The sequence below is a fragment of the Amia ocellicauda genome, unplaced genomic scaffold, assembly GCF_036373705.1.
Source record: "Amia ocellicauda isolate fAmiCal2 unplaced genomic scaffold, fAmiCal2.hap1 HAP1_SCAFFOLD_41, whole genome shotgun sequence".
Taxonomy (NCBI): Eukaryota; Metazoa; Chordata; class Actinopteri; order Amiiformes; family Amiidae; genus Amia; species Amia ocellicauda.
This window is the reverse complement of record NW_027102981.1, coordinates 425,106-445,998: the sequence shown is the minus strand read 5'-3', so window position 1 is coordinate 445,998 and position 20,893 is coordinate 425,106. Positions and strand designations below refer to the sequence as shown.

Genomic DNA, 20,893 nt, shown 5'->3' with positions numbered 1-20,893 from the left:
ACTCAATTACAGCTGTTTTATCAAGACAATGTGTTCGTTTTGTAATATATAGTTCCGGTCTGGTGTGGCACCCCAGCTAACACACAACGTTGCCACAACGTTTCGTGTTAGCAGGGACTGTCTGCGGCGCGCTGGTGTGTCCCGGACTTTAGAGTAGAGAGACAGTTCAACTGCAAGTATGAGCGGCAGAATCGGATATTGCCTTCCCTTTAAGTAGAGCGTCAGGGACAGCTTCCCTGGCTTACGGCCATACTAGCCTGAATACGCCCGATCTCGTCCGATCTCGGAAGCTAAGCAGGCTCGGGCCTGGTCAGTACTTGGATGGGAGACCGCCTGGGAATACCAGGTGCTGTAAGCTTTTGCATCTTTTACACACCAGAGGGCGACAAATCACGAGTTTTAACTTTGGATACACGCAATTTCATCATTATTTCAGATTTGACTTCCCCGAATACACAGGCATACAATAGATCTTGTTCTCCAACGTAAACGGTCCCTAGTAACTAGGGTACATTCGTAAATAAATTGAGCATCATGGCTAGAAGTGACTAAATGTTGCCTAATCTTTCTCATCGAGAAATTACACAATTACAGCAACACAAAAAGGAACTCCACCGGACAAAGTTCAGTGCTCACAAGGAGCCTCATTCAACACACACGGTTCCATTCCCATTCATGCAAAGCACGAAAGTGTAAAACTTGGGAACATACTTGAGAGCAAAGATCACATTCAATCTCATTCAAGGCACGGATGTGAATGCAACGGGATGAAATTACTGAAATGATGCCTGCCCTCGAACTGTGATGATGGACTACCCGACTCGCCAATAATATTGGGTTCTGGTGTATTGAAATACAGGAGCTGCTGGATTTGTGTGTTTTCTTACCCCCTCACCATAGTTTGTCAAATGTTTAAACAACTGAACTTATATTCAAGGTTTGTTTCTCTTCATATGTTTTACTGGTTTACATTTGTCTCAGCAACCTGTTGAATGATTCTTCTGCTTTCAAAACAAAATGACAACAGGATGAATGCACACACTTGAAAATACAATACATGCAATGTTATGCATCATAGTGATGCAACCTCCTTTCAGTTTCATACTGCATGTCAATTGAAATCCTTACTGAAATGCACACCTTCTCAAGATTGCGCTTGACTGGCGTGTCAGGCACTCAATTACAGCTGTTTTATCAAGACAATGTGTTCGTTTTGTAAAATATAGTTCCGGTCTGGTGTGGCACCCCAGCTAACGCACAACGTTGCCACAACGTTGCCACAAAGTTTCGTGTTAGCAGGGACTGTCTGCGGCGCGCTGGTGTGTCCCGGACTTTAGAGTAGAGAGACAGTTCATTTGCAAGTATGAGCGGCAGAAACGGATATTGCCTTCCCTTTAAGTAGAGCGTCAGGGACAGCCTCCCTGGCTTACGGCCATACTAGCCTGAATACGCCCGATCTCGGAAGCTAAGCAGGCTCGGGCCTGGTCAGTACTTGAATGGGAGACCGCCTGGGAATACCAGGTGCTGTAAGCTTTTGCATCTTTTACACACCAGAGGGCGACAAATCACGAGTTTTAACTTTGGATACACGCAATTTCATCATTATTTCAGATTTGACTTCCCCGAATACACAGGCATACAATAGATCTTGTTCTCCAACGTAAACGGTCCCTAGTAACTAGGGTACATTCGTAAATAAATTGAGCATCATGGCTAGAAGTGACTAAATGTTGCCTAATCTTTCTCATCGAGAAATGACACAATTACAGCAACACAAAAAGGAACTCCACCGGACAAAGATCAGTGCTCACAAGGAGCCTCATTCAACACACACGGTTCCATTCCCATTCATGCAAAGCACGAAAGTGTAAAACTTGGGAACATACTTGAGAGCAAAGATCACATTCAATCTCATTCAAGGCACGGATGTGAATGCAACGGGATGAAATTACTGAAATGATGCCTGCCCTCGAACTGTGATGATGGACTACCCGACTCGCCAATAATATTGGGTTCTGGTGTATTGAAATACAGGAGCTGCTGGATTTGTGTGTTTTCTTACCCCCTCACCATAGTTTGTCAAATGTTTAAACAACTGAACTTATATTCAAGGTTTGTTTCTCTTCATATGTTTTACTGGTTTACATTTGTCTCAGCAACCTCAGCAAAAATGATTCTTCTACTTTCAAAACAAAATGACAACAGGATGAATGCACACACTTGAAAATACAATACATGCAATGTTATGCATCATAGTGATGCAACCTCCTTTCAGTTTCATACTGCATGTCAATTGAAATCCTTACTGAAATGCACACCTTCTCAAGATTGCGCTTGACTGGCGTGTCAGGCACTCAATTACAGCTGTTTTATCAAGACAATGTGTTCGTTTTGTAATATATAGTTCCGGTCTGGTGTGGCACCCCAGCTAACGCACAACGTTGCCACAACGTTTCGTGTTAGCAGGGACTGTCTGCGGCGCGCTGGTGTGTCCCGGACTTTAGAGTAGAGAGACAGTTCAACTGCAAGTATGAGCGGCAGAAACGGATATTGCCTTCCCTTTAAGTAGAGCGTCAGGGACAGCCTCCCTGGCTTACGGCCATACTAGCCTGAATACGCCCGATCTCGTCCGATCTCGGAAGCTAAGCAGGCTCGGGCCTGGTCAGTACTTGGATGGGAGACCGCCTGGGAATACCAGGTGCTGTAAGCTTTTGCATCTTTTACACACCAGAGGGCGACAAATCACGAGTTTTAACTTTGGATACACGCAATTTCATCATTATTTCAGATTTGACTTCCCCGAATACACAGGCATACAATAGATCTTGTTCTCCAACGTAAACGGTCCCTAGTAACTAGGGTACATTCGTAAATAAATTGAGCATCATGGCTAGAAGTGACTAAATGTTGCCTAATCTTTCTCATCGAGAAATTACACAATTACAGCAACACAAAAAGGAACTCCACCGGACAAAGTTCAGTGCTCACAAGGAGCCTCATTCAACACACACGGTTCCATTCCCATTCATGCAAAGCACGAAAGTGTAAAACTTGGGAACATACTTGAGAGCAAAGATCACATTCAATCTCATTCAAGGCACGGATGTGAATGCAACGGGATGAAATTACTGAAATGATGCCTGCCCTCGAACTGTGATGATGGACTACCCGACTCGCCAATAATATTGGGTTCTGGTGTATTGAAATACAGGAGCTGCTGGATTTGTGTGTTTTCTTACCCCCTCACCATAGTTTGTCAAATGTTTAAACAACTGAACTTATATTCAAGGTTTGTTTCTCTTCATATGTTTTACTGGTTTACATTTGTCTCAGCAACCTCAGCAAAAATGATTCTTCTACTTTCAAAACAAAATGACAACAGGATGAATGCACACACTTGAAAATACAATACATGCAATGTTATGCATCATAGTGATGCAACCTCCTTTCAGTTTCATACTGCATGTCAATTGAAATCCTTACTGAAATGCACACCTTCTCAAGATTGCGCTTGACTGGCGTGTCAGGCACTCAATTACAGCTGTTTTATCAAGACAATGTGTTCGTTTTGTAATATATAGTTCCGGTCTGGTGTGGCACCCCAGCTAACGCACAACGTTGCCACAATGTTGCCACAACGTGGCGTGTTAGCAGGGACTGTCTGCGGTGCGCTGGTGTGTCCCGGGCTTTAGAGTAGAGAGACAGTTCAACTGTAAGTATGAACGGCAGAAACGGATATTGCCTTCCCTTTAAGTAGAGCGTCAGGGACAGCCTCCCTGGCTTACGGCCATACTAGCCTGAATACGCCCGATCTCGTCCGATCTCGGAAGCTAAGCAGGCTCGGGCCTGGTCAGTACTTGGATGGGAGACCGACTGGGAATACCAGGTGCTGTAAGCTTTTGCATCTTTTACACACCAGAGGGCGACAAATCACGAGTTTTAACTTTGGATACACGCAATTTCATCATTATTTCAGATTTGACTTCCCCAAATACACAGGCATACAATAGATCTTGTTCTCCAACGTAAACGGTCCCTAGTAACTAGGGTACATTCATAAATAAATTGAGCATCATGGCTAGAAGTGACTAAATGTTGCCTAATCTTTCTCATCGAGAAATGACACAATTACAGCAACACAAAAAGGAACTCCACCGGACAAAGTTCAGTGCTCACAAGGAGCCTCATTCAACACACATGGTTCCATTCCCATTCATGCAAAGCACGAAAGTGTAAAACTTGGGAACATACTTGAGAGCAAAGATCACATTCAATCTCATTCAAGGCACGGATGTGAATGCAACGGGATGAAATTACTGAAATGATGCCTGCCCTCGAACTGTGATGATGGACTACCCGACTCGCCAATAATATTGGGTTCTGGTGTATTGAAATACAGGAGCTGCTGGATTTGTGTGTTTTCTTACCCCCTCACCATAGTTTGTCAAATGTTTAAACAACTGAACTTATATTCAAGGTTTGTTTCTCTTCATATGTTTTACTGGTTTACATTTGTCTCAGCAACCTCAGCAAAAATGATTCTTCTACTTTCAAAACAAAATGACAACAGGATGAATGCACACACTTGAAAATACAATACATGCAATGTTATGCATCATAGTGATGCAACCTCCTTTCAGTTTCATACTGCATGTCAATTGAAATCCTTACTGAAATGCACACCTTCTCAAGATTGCGCTTGACTGGCGTGTCAGGCACTCAATTACAGCTGTTTTATCAAGACAATGTGTTCGTTTTGTAATATATAGTTCCGGTCTGGTGTGGCACCCCAGCTAACACACAACGTTGCCACAACGTTTCGTGTTAGCAGGGACTGTCTGCGGCGCGCTGGTGTGTCCCGGACTTTAGAGTAGAGAGACAGTTCAACTGCAAGTATGAGCGGCAGAATCGGATATTGCCTTCCCTTTAAGTAGAGCGTCAGGGACAGCTTCCCTGGCTTACGGCCATACTAGCCTGAATACGCCCGATCTCGTCCGATCTCGGAAGCTAAGCAGGCTCGGGCCTGGTCAGTACTTGGATGGGAGACCGCCTGGGAATACCAGGTGCTGTAAGCTTTTGCATCTTTTACACACCAGAGGGCGACAAATCACGAGTTTTAACTTTGGATACACGCAATTTCATCATTATTTCAGATTTGACTTCCCCGAATACACAGGCATACAATAGATCTTGTTCTCCAACGTAAACGGTCCCTAGTAACTAGGGTACATTCGTAAATAAATTGAGCATCATGGCTAGAAGTGACTAAATGTTGCCTAATCTTTCTCATCGAGAAATTACACAATTACAGCAACACAAAAAGGAACTCCACCGGACAAAGTTCAGTGCTCACAAGGAGCCTCATTCAACACACACGGTTCCATTCCCATTCATGCAAAGCACGAAAGTGTAAAACTTGGGAACATACTTGAGAGCAAAGATCACATTCAATCTCATTCAAGGCACGGATGTGAATGCAACGGGATGAAATTACTGAAATGATGCCTGCCCTCGAACTGTGATGATGGACTACCCGACTCGCCAATAATATTGGGTTCTGGTGTATTGAAATACAGGAGCTGCTGGATTTGTGTGTTTTCTTACCCCCTCACCATAGTTTGTCAAATGTTTAAACAACTGAACTTATATTCAAGGTTTGTTTCTCTTCATATGTTTTACTGGTTTACATTTGTCTCAGCAACCTGTTGAATGATTCTTCTGCTTTCAAAACAAAATGACAACAGGATGAATGCACACACTTGAAAATACAATACATGCAATGTTATGCATCATAGTGATGCAACCTCCTTTCAGTTTCATACTGCATGTCAATTGAAATCCTTACTGAAATGCACACCTTCTCAAGATTGCGCTTGACTGGCGTGTCAGGCACTCAATTACAGCTGTTTTATCAAGACAATGTGTTCGTTTTGTAAAATATAGTTCCGGTCTGGTGTGGCACCCCAGCTAACGCACAACGTTGCCACAACGTTGCCACAAAGTTTCGTGTTAGCAGGGACTGTCTGCGGCGCGCTGGTGTGTCCCGGACTTTAGAGTAGAGAGACAGTTCATTTGCAAGTATGAGCGGCAGAAACGGATATTGCCTTCCCTTTAAGTAGAGCGTCAGGGACAGCCTCCCTGGCTTACGGCCATACTAGCCTGAATACGCCCGATCTCGGAAGCTAAGCAGGCTCGGGCCTGGTCAGTACTTGAATGGGAGACCGCCTGGGAATACCAGGTGCTGTAAGCTTTTGCATCTTTTACACACCAGAGGGCGACAAATCACGAGTTTTAACTTTGGATACACGCAATTTCATCATTATTTCAGATTTGACTTCCCCGAATACACAGGCATACAATAGATCTTGTTCTCCAACGTAAACGGTCCCTAGTAACTAGGGTACATTCGTAAATAAATTGAGCATCATGGCTAGAAGTGACTAAATGTTGCCTAATCTTTCTCATCGAGAAATGACACAATTACAGCAACACAAAAAGGAACTCCACCGGACAAAGATCAGTGCTCACAAGGAGCCTCATTCAACACACACGGTTCCATTCCCATTCATGCAAAGCACGAAAGTGTAAAACTTGGGAACATACTTGAGAGCAAAGATCACATTCAATCTCATTCAAGGCACGGATGTGAATGCAACGGGATGAAATTACTGAAATGATGCCTGCCCTCGAACTGTGATGATGGACTACCCGACTCGCCAATAATATTGGGTTCTGGTGTATTGAAATACAGGAGCTGCTGGATTTGTGTGTTTTCTTACCCCCTCACCATAGTTTGTCAAATGTTTAAACAACTGAACTTATATTCAAGGTTTGTTTCTCTTCATATGTTTTACTGGTTTACATTTGTCTCAGCAACCTCAGCAAAAATGATTCTTCTACTTTCAAAACAAAATGACAACAGGATGAATGCACACACTTGAAAATACAATACATGCAATGTTATGCATCATAGTGATGCAACCTCCTTTCAGTTTCATACTGCATGTCAATTGAAATCCTTACTGAAATGCACACCTTCTCAAGATTGCGCTTGACTGGCGTGTCAGGCACTCAATTACAGCTGTTTTATCAAGACAATGTGTTCGTTTTGTAATATATAGTTCCGGTCTGGTGTGGCACCCCAGCTAACGCACAACGTTGCCACAACGTTTCGTGTTAGCAGGGACTGTCTGCGGCGCGCTGGTGTGTCCCGGACTTTAGAGTAGAGAGACAGTTCAACTGCAAGTATGAGCGGCAGAAACGGATATTGCCTTCCCTTTAAGTAGAGCGTCAGGGACAGCCTCCCTGGCTTACGGCCATACTAGCCTGAATACGCCCGATCTCGTCCGATCTCGGAAGCTAAGCAGGCTCGGGCCTGGTCAGTACTTGGATGGGAGACCGCCTGGGAATACCAGGTGCTGTAAGCTTTTGCATCTTTTACACACCAGAGGGCGACAAATCACGAGTTTTAACTTTGGATACACGCAATTTCATCATTATTTCAGATTTGACTTCCCCGAATACACAGGCATACAATAGATCTTGTTCTCCAACGTAAACGGTCCCTAGTAACTAGGGTACATTCGTAAATAAATTGAGCATCATGGCTAGAAGTGACTAAATGTTGCCTAATCTTTCTCATCGAGAAATTACACAATTACAGCAACACAAAAAGGAACTCCACCGGACAAAGTTCAGTGCTCACAAGGAGCCTCATTCAACACACACGGTTCCATTCCCATTCATGCAAAGCACGAAAGTGTAAAACTTGGGAACATACTTGAGAGCAAAGATCACATTCAATCTCATTCAAGGCACGGATGTGAATGCAACGGGATGAAATTACTGAAATGATGCCTGCCCTCGAACTGTGATGATGGACTACCCGACTCGCCAATAATATTGGGTTCTGGTGTATTGAAATACAGGAGCTGCTGGATTTGTGTGTTTTCTTACCCCCTCACCATAGTTTGTCAAATGTTTAAACAACTGAACTTATATTCAAGGTTTGTTTCTCTTCATATGTTTTACTGGTTTACATTTGTCTCAGCAACCTGTTGAATGATTCTTCTGCTTTCAAAACAAAATGACAACAGGATGAATGCACACACTTGAAAATACAATACATGCAATGTTATGCATCATAGTGATGCAACCTCCTTTCAGTTTCATACTGCATGTCAATAGAAATCCTTACTGAAATGCACACCTTCTCAAGATTGCGCTTGACTGGCGTGTCAGGCACTCAATTACAGCTGTATTATCAAGACAATGTGTTCGTTTTGTAAAATATAGTTCCGGTCTGGTGTGGCACCCCAGCTAACGCACAACGTTGCCACAACGTTTCGTGTTAGCAGGGACTGTCTGCAGCGTGCTGGTGTGTCCCGGACTTTAGAGTAGAGAGACAGTTCAACTGCAAGTATGAGCGGCAGAAACGGATATTGCCTTCCCTTTAAGTAGAGGGTCAAGGACAGCCTCCCTGGCTTACGGCCATACTAGCCTGAATACGCCCGATCTCGTCCGATCTCGGAAGCTAAGCAGGCTCGGGCCTGGTTAGTACTTGGATGGGAGACCGCCTGGGAATACCAGGTGCTGTAAGCTTTTTCATCTTTTACACACCAGAGGGCGACAAATCACGAGTTTTAACTTTGGATACACGCAATTTCATCATTATTTCAGATTTGACTTCCCCAAATACACAGGCATACAATAGATCTTGTTCTCCAACGTAAACGGTCCCTAGAAACTAGGGTACATTCGTAAATAAATTCAGCATCATGGCTAGAAGTGACTAAATGTTGCCTAATCTATCTCATCGAGAAATGACACAATTACAGCAACACAAAAAGAACTCCACCGGACAAAGTTCAGTGCTCACAAGGAGCCTCATTCAACACACACGGTTCCATTCCCATTCATGCAAAGCACGAAAGTGTAAAACTTGGGAACATACTTGAGAGCAAAGATCACATTCAATCTCATTCAAGGCACGGATGTGAATGCAACGGGATGAAATAACTGAAATGATGCCTGCCCTCGAACTGTGATGATGGACTACCCGACTCGCCAATAATATTGGCTTCTGGTGTATTGAAATACAGGAGCTGCTGGATGTGTGTGTTTTCTTACCCCCTCACCATAGTTTGTCAAATGTTTAAACAACTGAACTTATATTCAAGGTTTGTTTCTCTTCATATGTTTTACTGGTTTACATTTGTCTCAGCAACCTGTTGAATGATTCTTCTGCTTTCAAAACAAAATGACAACAGGATGAATGCACACACTTGAAAATACAATACATGCAATGTTATGCATCATAGTGATGCAACCTCCTTTCAGTTTCATACTGCATGTCAATTGAAATCCTTACTGAAATGCACACCTTCTCAAGATTGCGCTTGACTGGCGTGTCAGGCACTCAATTACAGCTGTTTTATCAAGACAATGTGTTCGTTTTGTAATATATAGTTCCGGTCTGGTGTGGCACCCCAGCTAACGCACAACGTTGCCACAACGTTTCGTGTTAGCAGGGACTGTCTGCGGCGCGCTGGTGTGTCCCGGACTTTAGAGTAGAGAGACAGTTCAACTGCAAGTATGAGCGGCAGAAACGGATATTGCCTTCCCTTTAAGTAGAGCGTCAGGGATAGCCTCCCTGGCTTACGGCCATACTAGCCTGAATACGCCCGATCTCGTCCGATCTCGGAAGCTAAGCAGGCTCGGGCCTGGTCAGTACTTGGATGGGAGACCGCCTGGGAATACCAGGTGCTGTAAGCTTTTGCATCTTTTACACACCAGAGGGCGACAAATCACGAGTTTTAACTTTGGATACACGCAATTTCATCATTATTTCAGATTTGACTTCCCCAAATACACAGGCATACAATAGATCTTGTTCTCCAACGTAAACGGTCCCTAGTAACTAGGGTACATTCGTAAATAAATTGAGCATCATGGCTAGAAGTGACTAAATGTTGCCTAATCTATCTCATCGAGAAATGACACAATTACAGCAACACAAAAAGGAACTCCACCGGACAAAGTTCAGTGCTCACAAGGAGCCTCATTCAACACAAACGGTTCCATTCCCATTCATGCAAAGCACGAAAGTGTAAAACTTTGGAACATACTTGAGAGCAAAGATCACATTCAATCTCATTCAAGGCACGGATGTGAATGCAACGGGATGAAATTACTGAAATGATGCCTGCCCTCGAACTGTGATGATGGACTACCCGACTCGCCAATAATATTGGGTTCTGGTGTATTGAAATACAGGAGCTGCTGGATTTGTATGTTTTCTTACCCCCTCACCATACTTTCTCAAATGTTTAAACAACTGAACTTATATTCAAGGTTTGTTTCTCTTCATATGTTTTACTGGTTTACATTTGTCTCAGCAACCTGTTGAATGATTCTTCTGCTTTCAAAACAAAATGACAACAGGATGAATGCACACACTTGAAAATACAATACATGCAATGTTATGCATCATAGTGATGCAACCTCCTTTCAGTTTCATACTGCATGTCAATTGAAATCCTTACTGAAATGCACACCTTCTCAAGATTGCGCTTGACTGGCGTGTCAGGCACTAAATTACAGCTGTTTTATCAAGACAATGTGTTCGTTTTGTAATATATAGTTCCGGTCTGGTGTGGCACCCCAGCTAACGCACAACGTTGCCACAATGTTGCCACAACGTGGCATGTTAGCAGGGACTGTCTGCGGCGCACTGGTGTGTCCCGGGCTTTAGAGTAGAGAGACAGTTCAACTGTAAGTATGAACGGCAGAAACGGATATTGCCTTCCCTTTAAGTAGAGCGTCAGGGACAGCCTCCCTGGCTTACGGCCATACTAGCCTGAATACGCCCGATCTCGTCCGATCTCGGAAGCTAAGCAGGCTCGGGCCTGGTCAGTACTTGGATGGGAGACCGCCTGGGAATACCAGGTGCTGTAAGCTTTTGCATCTTTTACACGCCAGAGGGCGACAAATCACGAGTTTTAACTTTGGATACACGCAATTTCATCATTATTTCAGATTTGACTTCCCCAAATACACAGGCATACAATAGATCTTGTTCTCCAACGTAAACGGTCCCTAGTAACTAGGGTACATTCGTGAATAAATTGAGCATCATGGCTAGAAGTGACTAAATGTTGCCTAATCTTTCTCATCGAGAAATGACACAATTACAGCAACACAAAAAGGAACTCCACCGGACAAAGTTCAGTGCTCACAAGGAGCCTCATTCAACACACACGGTTCCATTCCCATTCATGCAAAGCACGAAAGTGTAAAACTTGGGAACATACTTGAGAGCAAAGATCACATTCAATCTCATTCAAGGCACGGATGTGAATGCAACGGGATGAAATTACTGAAATGATGCCTGCCCTCGAACTGTGATGATGGACTACCCGACTCGCCAATAATATTGGGTTCTGGTGTATTGAAATACAGGAGCTGCTGGATTTGTATGTTTTCTTACCCCCTCACCATAGTTTGTCAAATGTTTAAACAACTGAACTTATATTCAAGGTTTGTTTCTCTTCATATGTTTTACTGGTTTACATTTGTCTCAGCAACCTGTTGAATGATTCTTCTGCTTTCAAAACAAAATGACAACAGGATGAATGCACACACTTGAAAATACAATACATGCAATGTTATGCATCATAGTGATGCAACCTCCTTTCAGTTTCATACTGCATGTCAATTGAAATCCTTACTGAAATGCACACCTTCTCAAGATTGCGCTTGACTGGCGTGTCAGGCACACAATTACAGCTGTATTATCAAGACAATGTGTTCGTTTTGTAAAATATAGTTCCGGTCTGGTGTGGCACCCCAGCTAACGCACAACGTTGCCACAACGTGGCATGTTAGCAGGGACTGTCTGCGGTGCGCTGGTGTGTCCCGGGCTTTAGAGTAGAGAGACAGTTCAACTGTAAGTATGAACGGCAGAAACGGATATTGCCTTCCCTTTAAGTAGAGCGTCAGGGACAGCCTCCCTGGCTTACGGCCATACTAGCCTGAATACGCCCGATCTCATCAGATCTCGGAAGCCAAGCGGGCTCGGGCCTGGTCAGTACTTGGATGGGAGACCGCCTGGGAATACCAGGTGCTGTAAGCTTTTGCACCTTTTACACACCAGAGGGCGACAAATCACGAGTTTTAACTTTGGATACACGCAATTTCATCATTATTTCAGATTTTACTTCCCCAAATACACAGGCATACAATAGATCTTGTTCTCCAACGTAAACGGTCCCTAGTAACTAGGGTACATTCGTAAATAAATTGAGCATCATGGCTAGAAGTGACTAAATGTTGCCTAATCTTTCTCATCGAGAAATGACACAATTACAGCAACACAAAAAGGAACTCCACCGGACAAAGTTCAGTGCTCACAAGGAGCCTCATTCAACACACACGGTTCCATTCCCATTCATGCAAAGCACGAAAGTGTAAAACTTGGGAACATACTTGAGAGCAAAGATCACATTCAATCTCATTCAAGGCACGGATGTGAATGCAACGGGATGAAATTACTGAAATGATGCCTGCCCTCGAACTGTGATGATGGACTACCCGACTCGCCAATAATATTGGGTTCTGGTGTATTGAAATACAGGAGCTGCTGGATTTGTGTGTTTTCTTACCCCCTCACCATAGTTTGTCAAATGTTTAAACAACTGAACTTATATTCAAGGTTTGTTTCTCTTCATATGTTTTACTGGTTTACATTTGTCTCAGCAACCTGTTGAATGATTCTTCTGCTTTCAAAACAAAATGACAACAGGATGAATGCACACACTTGAAAATACAATACATGCAATGTTATGCATCATAGTGATGCAACCTCCTTTCAGTTTCATACTGCATGTCAATTGAAATCCTTACTGAAATGCACACCTTCTCAAGATTGCGCTTGACTGGCGTGTCAGGCACTCAATTACAGCTGTATTATCAAGACAATGTGTTCGTTTTGTAAAATATAGTTCCGGTCTGGTGTGGCACCCCAGCTAACGCACAACGTTGCCACAACGTTGCCACAACGTGGCGTGTTAGCAGGGACTGTCTGCGGCGCACTGGTGTGTCCCGGGCTTTAGAGTAGAGAGACAGTTCAACTGTAAGTATGATCGGCAGAAACGGATATTGCCTTCCCTTTAAGTAAAGCGTCAGGGACAGCCTCCCTGGCTTACGGCCATACTAGCCTGAATACGCCCGATCTCGTCCGATCTCGGAAGCCAAGCAGGCTTGGGCCTGGTCAGTACTTGGATGGGAGACCGCCTGGGAATACCAGGTGCTGTAAGCTTTTGCACCTTTTACACACCAGAGGGCGACAAATCACGAGTTTTAACTTGGGATACAGACAATTTCATCATTATTTCAGGTTTTACTTCCCCAAATACACAGGCATACAATAGATCTTGTTCTCCAACGTAAACGGTCCCTAGTAACTAGGGTACATTCGTAAATAAATTGAGCATCATGGCTAGAAGTGACTAAATGTTGCCTAATCTTTCTCATCGAGAAATGACACAATTACAGCAACACAAAAAGAACTCCACCGGACAAAGTTCAGTGCTCACAAGGAGCCTCATTCAACACACACGGTTCCATTCCCATTCATGCAAAGCACGAAAGTGTAAAACTTGGGAACATACTTGAGAGCAAAGATCACATTCAATCTCATTCAAGGCACGGATGTGAATGCAACGGGATGAAATTACTGAAATGATGCCTGCCCTCGAACTGTGATGATGGACTACCCGACTCGCCAATAATATTGGGTTCTGGTGTATTGAAATACAGGAGCTGCTGGATTTGTGTGTTTTCTTACCCCTCACCATAGTTTGTCAAATGTTTAAACAACTGAACTTATATTCAAGGTTTGTTTCTCTTCATATGTTTTACTGGTTTACATTTGTCTCAGCAACCTGTTGAATGATTCTTCTGCTTTCAAAACAAAATGACAACAGGATGAATGCACACACTTGAAAATACAATACATGCAATGTTATGCATCATAGTGATGCAACCTCCTTTCAGTTTCATACTGCATGTCAATTGAAATCCTTACTGAAATGCACACCTTCTCAAGATTGCGCTTGACTGGCGTGTCAGGCACTCAATTACAGCTGTTTTATCAAGACAATGTGTTCGTTTTGTAAAATATAGTTCCGGTCTGGTGTGGCACCCCAGCTAACGCACAACGTTGCCACAACGTTGCCACAACGTGGCGTGTTAGCAGGGACTGTCTGCGGCGCACTGGTGTGTCCCGGGCTTTAGAGTAGAGAGACAGTTCAACTGTAAGTATGAACGGCAGAAACGGATATTGCCATCCCTTTAAGTAGAGCGTCAGGGACAGCCTACCTGGCTTACGGCCATACTAGCCTGAATACGCCCGATCTCGTCCGATCTCGGAAGCCAAGCAGTCTCGGGCCTGGTCAGTACTTGGATGGGAGACCGCCTGGGAATACCAGGTGCTGTAAGCTTTTGCACCTTTTACACACCAGAGGGCGACAAATCACGAGTTTTAACTTTGGATACACACAATTTCATCATTATTTCAGATTTTACTTCCCCAAATACACAGGCATACAATAGATCTTGTTCTCCAACGTAAACGGTCCCTAGTAACTAGGGTACATTCGTAAATAAATTGAGCATCATGGCTAGAAGTGACTAAATGTTGCCTAATCTTTCTCATCGAGAAATGACACAATTACAGCAACACAAAAAGGAACTCCACCGGACAAAGTTCAGTGCTCACAAGGAGCCTCATTCAACACACACAGTTCCATTCCCATTCATGCAAAGCACGAAAGTGTAAAACTTGGGAACATACTTGAGAGCAAAGATCACATTCAATCTCATTCAAGGCACGGATGTGAATGCAACGGGATGAAATTACTGAAATGATGCCTGCCCTCGAACTGTGATGATGGACTACCCGACTCGCCAATAATATTGGGTTCTGGTGTATTGAAATACAGGAGCTGCTGGATTTGTGTGTTTTCTTACCCCCTCACCATAGTTTGTCAAATGTTTAAACAACTGAACTTATATTCAAGGTTTGTTTCTCTTCATATGTTTTACTGGTTTACATTTGTCTCAGCAACCTGTTGAATGATTCTTCTGCTTTCAAAACAAAATGACAACAGGATGAATGCACACACTTGAAAATACAATACATGCAATGTTATGCATCATAGTGATGCAACCTCCTTTCAGTTTCATACTGCATGTCAATTGAAATCCTTACTGAAATGCACACCTTCTCAAGATTGCGCTTGACTGGCGTGTCAGGCACTCAATTACAGCTGTATTATCAAGACAATGTGTTCGTTTTGTAAAATATAGTTCCGGTCTGGTGTGGCACCCCAGCTAACGCACAACGTTGCCACAATGTTGCCACAACGTGGCGTGTTAGCAGGGACTGTCTGCGGCGCACTGGTGTGTCCCGGGCTTTAGAGTAGAGAGACAGTTCAACTGTAAGTATGATCGGCAGAAACGGATATTGCCTTCCCTTTAAGTAGAGCGTCAGGGACAGCCTCCCTGGCTCACGGCCATACTAGCCTGAATACGCCCGATCTCGTCCGATCTCGGAAGCCAAGCAGGCTTGGGCCTGGTGAGTACTTGGATGGGAGACCGCCTGGGAATACCAGGTGCTGTAAGCTTTTGCACCTTTTACACACCAGAGGGCGACAAATCACGAGTTTTAACTTTGGATACACACAATTTCATCATTATTTCAGGTTTTACTTCCCCAAATACACAGGCATACAATAGATCTTGTTCTCCAACGTAAACGGTCCCTAGTAACTAGGGTACATTCGTCAATAAATTGAGCATCATGGCTAGAAGTGACTTAATGTTGCCTAATCTTTCTCATCGAGAAATGACACAATTACAGCAACACAAAAAGAACTCCACCGGACAAAGTTCAGTGCTCACAAGGAGCCTCATTCAACACACATGGTTCCATTCCAATTCATGCAAAGCACGAAAGTGTAAAACTTGGGAACATACTTGAGAGCAAAGATCACATTCAATCTCATTCAAGGCACGGATGTGAATGCATCGGGATGAAATTACTGAAATGATGCCTGCCCTCGAACTGTGATGATGGACTACCCGACTCGCCAATAATATTGGGTTCTGGTGTATTGAAATACAGGAGCTGCTGGATTTGTGTGTTTTCTTACCCCCTCACCATAGTTTGTCAAATGTTTAAACAACTGAACTTATATTCAAGGTTTGTTTCTCTTCATATGTTTTACTGGTTTACATTTGTCTCAGCAACCTGTTGAATGATTCTTCTGCTTTCAAAACAAAATGACAACAGGATGAATGCACACACTTGAAAATACAATACATGCAATGTTATGCATCATAGTGATGCAACCTCCTTTCAGTTTCATACTGCATGTCAATTGATATCCTTACTGAAATGCACACCTTCTCAAGATTGCGCTTGACTGGCGTGTCAGGCACTCAATTACAGCTGTTTTATCAAGACAATGTGATCGTTTTGTAAAATATAGTTCCGGTCTGGTGTGGCACCCCAGCTAATGCACAACTTTGCCACAACGTTGCCACAACGTGGCGTGTTAGCAGGGACTTTCTGCGACACGCTGGTATGTCCCGGGCTTTAGAGTAGAGAGACAGTTCAACTGTAAGTATGAACGGCAGAAACGGATATTGCCTTCCCTTTAAGTAGAGCGTCAGGGAAAGTCTCACTTGCTTACGGCCATACTAGCCTGAATACGCCCGATCTCGTCCGATCTCGGAAGCCAAGCAGGCTCGGGCCTGGTCAGTACTTGAATAGGAGACCGCCTGGGAATACCAGGTGCTTTAAGCTTTTGCACCTTTGACACACCAGAGGGTGACAAATCACGATTTTTAACTTTGGATACACACAATTTCATCATTATTTCAGATTTGACTTCCCCAAATACACAGGCATACAATACATTTTGTTCTCCAACGTAAACGGTCCCTAGTAACTAGGGTACATTCGTAAATAAATTGAGCATCATGGCTAGAAGTGACTAAATGTTGCCTAATCTTTCTCATCAAGAAATGACACAATTACAGCAACACAAAAAGGAACTCCACCGGACAAAGTTCAGTGCTCACAAGGAGCCTCATTCAACACACACGGTTCCATTCCCATTCATGCAAAGCACGAAAGTGTAAAACTTGGGAACATACTTGAGAGCAAAGATCACATTCAATCTCATTCAAGGCACGGATGTGAATGCAACGGGATGAAATTACTGAAATGATGCCTGCCCTCGAACTGTGATGATGGACTACCCGACTCGCCAATAATATTGGGTTCTGGTGTATTGAAATACAGGAGCTGCTGGATTTGTGTGTTTTCTTACCCCCTCACCATAGTTTGTCAAATGTTTAAACAACTGAACTTATATTCAAGGTTTGTTTCTCTTCATATGTTTTACTGGTTTACATTTGTCTCAGCAACCTGTTGAATGATTCTTCTGCTTTCAAAACAAAATGACAACAGGATGAATGCACACACTTGAAAATACAATACATGCAATGTTATGCATCATAGTGATGCAACCTCCTTTCAGTTTCATACTGCATGTCAATTGAAATCCTTACTGAAATGCACACCTTCTCAAGATTGCGCTTGACTGGCGTGTCAGGCACTCAATTACAGCTGTATTATCAAGACAATGTGTTCGTTTTGTAAAATATAGTTCCGGTCTGGTGTGGCACCCCAGCTAACGCACAACGTTGCCACAACGTTTCGTGTTAGCAGGGACTGTCTGCGGCGCGCTGGTGTGTCCCGGGCTTTAGAGTAGAGAGACAGTTCAACTGTAAGTATGAACGGCAGAAACGGATATTGCCTTCCCTTTAAGTAGAGCGTCAGGGACAGCCTCCCTGGCTTACGGCCATACTAGCCTGAATACGCCCGATCTCGTCCGATCTCGGAAGTTAAGCAGGCTCGGGCCTGGTCAGTACTTGGATGGGAGACTGCCTGGGAATACCAGGTGCTGTAAGCTTTTGCATCTTTTACACACCAGAGGGCGACAAATCACGAGTTTTAACTTTGGATACACGCAATTTCATCATTATTTCAGATTTGACTTCCCCAAATACACAGGCATACAATAGATCTTGTTCTCCAACGTAAACGGTCCCTAGTAACTAGGGTACATTCGTAAATAATTTGAGCATCATGGCTAGAATTGACTAAATGTTGCCTAATCTTTCTCATCAAGAAATGACACAATTACAGCAACACAAAAAGGAACTCCACCGGACAAAGTTCAGTGCTCACAAGGAGCCTCATTCAACACACACGGTTCCATTCCCATTCATGCAAAGTACGAAAGTGTAAAACTTGGGAACATACTTGAGAGCAAAGATCACATTCAATCTCATTCAAGGCACGGATGTGAATGCAACGGGATGAAATTACTGAAATGATGCCTGCCCTCGAACTGTGATGATGGACTACCCGACTCGCCAATAATATTGGGTTCTGGTGTATTGAAATACAGGAGCTGCTGGATTTGTGTGTTTTCTTACCCCCTCACCATAGTTTGTCAAATGTTTAAACAACTGAACTTATATTCAAGGTTTGTTTCTCTTCATATGTTTTACTGGTTTACATTTGTCTCAGCAACCTGTTGAATGATTCTTCTGCTTTCAAAACAAAATGACAACAGGATGAATGCACACACTTGAAAATACAATACATGCAATGTTATGCATCATAGTGATGCAACCTCCTTTCAGTTTCATACTGCATGTCAATTGAAATCCTTACTGAAATGCACACCTTCTCAAGATTGCGCTTGACTGGCGTGTCAGGCACTCAATTACAGCTGTATTATCAAGACAATGTGTTCGTTTTGTAAAATATAGTTCCGGTCTGGTGTGGCACCCCAACTAACGCACAACGTTGCCACAACGTTTCGTGTTAGCAGGGACTGTCTGCGGCGCGCTGGTGTGTCCCGGGCATTAGAGTAGAGAGACAGTTCAACTGTAAGTATGAACGGCAGAAACGGATATTGCCTTCCCTTTAAGTAGAGCGTCAGGGACAGCCTCCCTGGCTTACGGCCATACTAGCCTGAATACGCCCGATCTTGTCCGATCTCGGAAGTTAAGCAGGCTCGGGCCTGGTCAGTACTTGGATGGGAGACTGCCTTGGAATACCAGGTGCTGTAAGCTTTTGCATCTTTTACACACCAGAGGGCGACAAATCACGAGTTTTAACTTTGGATACACGCAATTTCATCATTATTTCAGATTTGACTTCCCCAAATACACAGGCATACAATAGATCTTGTTCTCCAACGTAAACGGTCCCTAGTAACTAGGATACATTCGTCAATAAATTGAGCATCATGGCTAGAAGTGACTAAATGTTGCCTAATCTTTCTCATCAAGAAATGACACAATTACAGCAACAAAAAAGGAACTCCACCGGACAAAGTTCAGTGCTCACAAGGAGCATCATTCAACACACACGGTTCCATTCCCATTCATGCAAACCACGAAAGTGTAAAACTTGGGTACGTACTTGAGAGTAAAGATAACATTCAATCTCATTCAAGGCACGCATGTGAATGCAACGGGATGAAATTACTGAAATGATGCCTGCCCTCGAACTGTGATGATGGACTACCCGACTCGCCAATAATATTGGGATCTGGTGTATTGAAATACAGGAGCTGCTGGATTTGTGTGTTTTCTTACCCCCTCACCATAGTTTGTCAAATGTTTAAACAACTGAACTTATATTCAAGGTTTGTTTCTCTTCATATGTTTTACTGGTTTACATTTGTCTCAGCAACCTGTTGAATGATTCTTCTGCTTTCAAAACAAAATGACAACAGGATGAATGCACACACTTGAAAATACAATACATGCAATGTTATGCATCATAGTGATGCAACCTCCTTTCAGTTTCATACTGCATGTCAATTGAAATCCTTACTGAAATGCACACCTTCTCAAGATTGCGCTTGACTGGCGTGTCAGGCATTCAATTACAGCTGTTTTATCAAGACAAATGTGTTCGTTTTGTAAAATATAGTTCCGGTCTGGTGTGGCACCCCAGCTAACGCACAACGTTGCCACAACGTGGCATGTTAGCAGGGACTGTCTGCGGCGCGCTGGTGTGTCCCGGGCTTTAGAGTAGAGAGACAGTTCAACTGTAAGTATGAACGGCAGAAACGGATATTGCCTTCCCTTTGAGTAGAGTGTCAGGGACAGCCTCCCTGGCTTACGGCCATACTAGCCTGAATACGCCCGATCTCGTCCGATCTCGGAAGCTAAGCAGGCTCGGGCCTGGTCAGTACTTGGATGGGAGACTGCCTGGGAATACCAGGTGCTGTAAGCTTTTGCATCTTTTACACACCAGAGGGCGACAAATCACGAGTTTTAACTTTGGATACACGCAATTTCATCATTATTTCAGATTTGACTTCCCCAAATACACAGGCATACAATAGATCTTGTTCTCCAACGTAAACGGTCCCTAGTAACTAGGGTACATTCGTAAATAAATTGAGCATCATGGCTAGAATTGACTAAATGTTGCCTAATCTTTCTCATCGAGAAATGACACAATTACAGCAACACAAAAAGGAACTCCACCGGACAAAGATCAGTGCTCACAAGGAGCCTCATTCAACACACACGGTTCCATTCCCATTCATGCAAAGCACGAAAGTGTAAAACTTGGGAACATACTTGATAGCAAAGATCACATTCAATCTCATTCAAGGCACGGATGTGAATGCAACGGGGTGAAATTACTGAAATGATGCCTGCCCTCGAACTGTGATGATGGACTACCCGACTCGCCAATAATATTGGGTTCTGGTGTATTGAAATACAG

General features: G+C 43.5%; 16 non-coding genes and 2 pseudogenes across 16 annotated transcripts; all 18 read left to right on the top strand.

Moving 5' to 3' along the window:
* The first annotated feature begins 239 nt into the window (after positions 1 to 239).
* Positions 240 to 358, top strand: LOC136735575 (5S ribosomal RNA). The gene has a single exon (XR_010811112.1). It is a non-coding gene; the product is annotated as a 5S ribosomal RNA (ribosomal RNA).
* Positions 359 to 1,424: 1,066 nt separating this feature from the next.
* LOC136735483 (uncharacterized) lies at positions 1,425 to 1,533 on the top strand (annotated as a pseudogene).
* Positions 1,534 to 2,591: 1,058 nt separating this feature from the next.
* LOC136735574 (5S ribosomal RNA) lies at positions 2,592 to 2,710 on the top strand. The gene has a single exon (XR_010811111.1). It is a non-coding gene; the product is annotated as a 5S ribosomal RNA (ribosomal RNA).
* Positions 2,711 to 3,779: 1,069 nt separating this feature from the next.
* LOC136735845 (5S ribosomal RNA) lies at positions 3,780 to 3,898 on the top strand. Its single transcript, XR_010811371.1, has one exon. It is a non-coding gene; the product is annotated as a 5S ribosomal RNA (ribosomal RNA).
* A 1,058-nt stretch (positions 3,899 to 4,956) lies between these two features.
* On the top strand, positions 4,957 to 5,075 carry LOC136735573 (5S ribosomal RNA). Its single transcript, XR_010811110.1, has one exon. It is a non-coding gene; the product is annotated as a 5S ribosomal RNA (ribosomal RNA).
* A 1,066-nt stretch (positions 5,076 to 6,141) lies between these two features.
* On the top strand, positions 6,142 to 6,250 carry LOC136735481 (uncharacterized; annotated as a pseudogene).
* Positions 6,251 to 7,308: 1,058 nt separating this feature from the next.
* On the top strand, positions 7,309 to 7,427 carry LOC136735572 (5S ribosomal RNA). The gene has a single exon (XR_010811109.1). It is a non-coding gene; the product is annotated as a 5S ribosomal RNA (ribosomal RNA).
* Positions 7,428 to 8,482: 1,055 nt separating this feature from the next.
* On the top strand, positions 8,483 to 8,601 carry LOC136735396 (5S ribosomal RNA). Its single transcript, XR_010811005.1, has one exon. It is a non-coding gene; the product is annotated as a 5S ribosomal RNA (ribosomal RNA).
* Positions 8,602 to 9,655: 1,054 nt separating this feature from the next.
* LOC136735571 (5S ribosomal RNA) lies at positions 9,656 to 9,774 on the top strand. The gene has a single exon (XR_010811108.1). It is a non-coding gene; the product is annotated as a 5S ribosomal RNA (ribosomal RNA).
* A 1,066-nt stretch (positions 9,775 to 10,840) lies between these two features.
* On the top strand, positions 10,841 to 10,959 carry LOC136735570 (5S ribosomal RNA). The gene has a single exon (XR_010811107.1). It is a non-coding gene; the product is annotated as a 5S ribosomal RNA (ribosomal RNA).
* Positions 10,960 to 12,014: 1,055 nt separating this feature from the next.
* Positions 12,015 to 12,133, top strand: LOC136735893 (5S ribosomal RNA). Its single transcript, XR_010811420.1, has one exon. It is a non-coding gene; the product is annotated as a 5S ribosomal RNA (ribosomal RNA).
* A 1,066-nt stretch (positions 12,134 to 13,199) lies between these two features.
* LOC136735743 (5S ribosomal RNA) lies at positions 13,200 to 13,318 on the top strand. Its single transcript, XR_010811273.1, has one exon. It is a non-coding gene; the product is annotated as a 5S ribosomal RNA (ribosomal RNA).
* Positions 13,319 to 14,382: 1,064 nt separating this feature from the next.
* Positions 14,383 to 14,501, top strand: LOC136735262 (5S ribosomal RNA). The gene has a single exon (XR_010810880.1). It is a non-coding gene; the product is annotated as a 5S ribosomal RNA (ribosomal RNA).
* Positions 14,502 to 15,567: 1,066 nt separating this feature from the next.
* LOC136735186 (5S ribosomal RNA) lies at positions 15,568 to 15,686 on the top strand. The gene has a single exon (XR_010810807.1). It is a non-coding gene; the product is annotated as a 5S ribosomal RNA (ribosomal RNA).
* Positions 15,687 to 16,751: 1,065 nt separating this feature from the next.
* Positions 16,752 to 16,870, top strand: LOC136735408 (5S ribosomal RNA). The gene has a single exon (XR_010811017.1). It is a non-coding gene; the product is annotated as a 5S ribosomal RNA (ribosomal RNA).
* Positions 16,871 to 17,925: 1,055 nt separating this feature from the next.
* Positions 17,926 to 18,044, top strand: LOC136735760 (5S ribosomal RNA). The gene has a single exon (XR_010811289.1). It is a non-coding gene; the product is annotated as a 5S ribosomal RNA (ribosomal RNA).
* A 1,055-nt stretch (positions 18,045 to 19,099) lies between these two features.
* On the top strand, positions 19,100 to 19,218 carry LOC136735311 (5S ribosomal RNA). The gene has a single exon (XR_010810929.1). It is a non-coding gene; the product is annotated as a 5S ribosomal RNA (ribosomal RNA).
* Positions 19,219 to 20,273: 1,055 nt separating this feature from the next.
* On the top strand, positions 20,274 to 20,392 carry LOC136735910 (5S ribosomal RNA). The gene has a single exon (XR_010811437.1). It is a non-coding gene; the product is annotated as a 5S ribosomal RNA (ribosomal RNA).
* Positions 20,393 to 20,893: the final 501 nt, after the last annotated feature.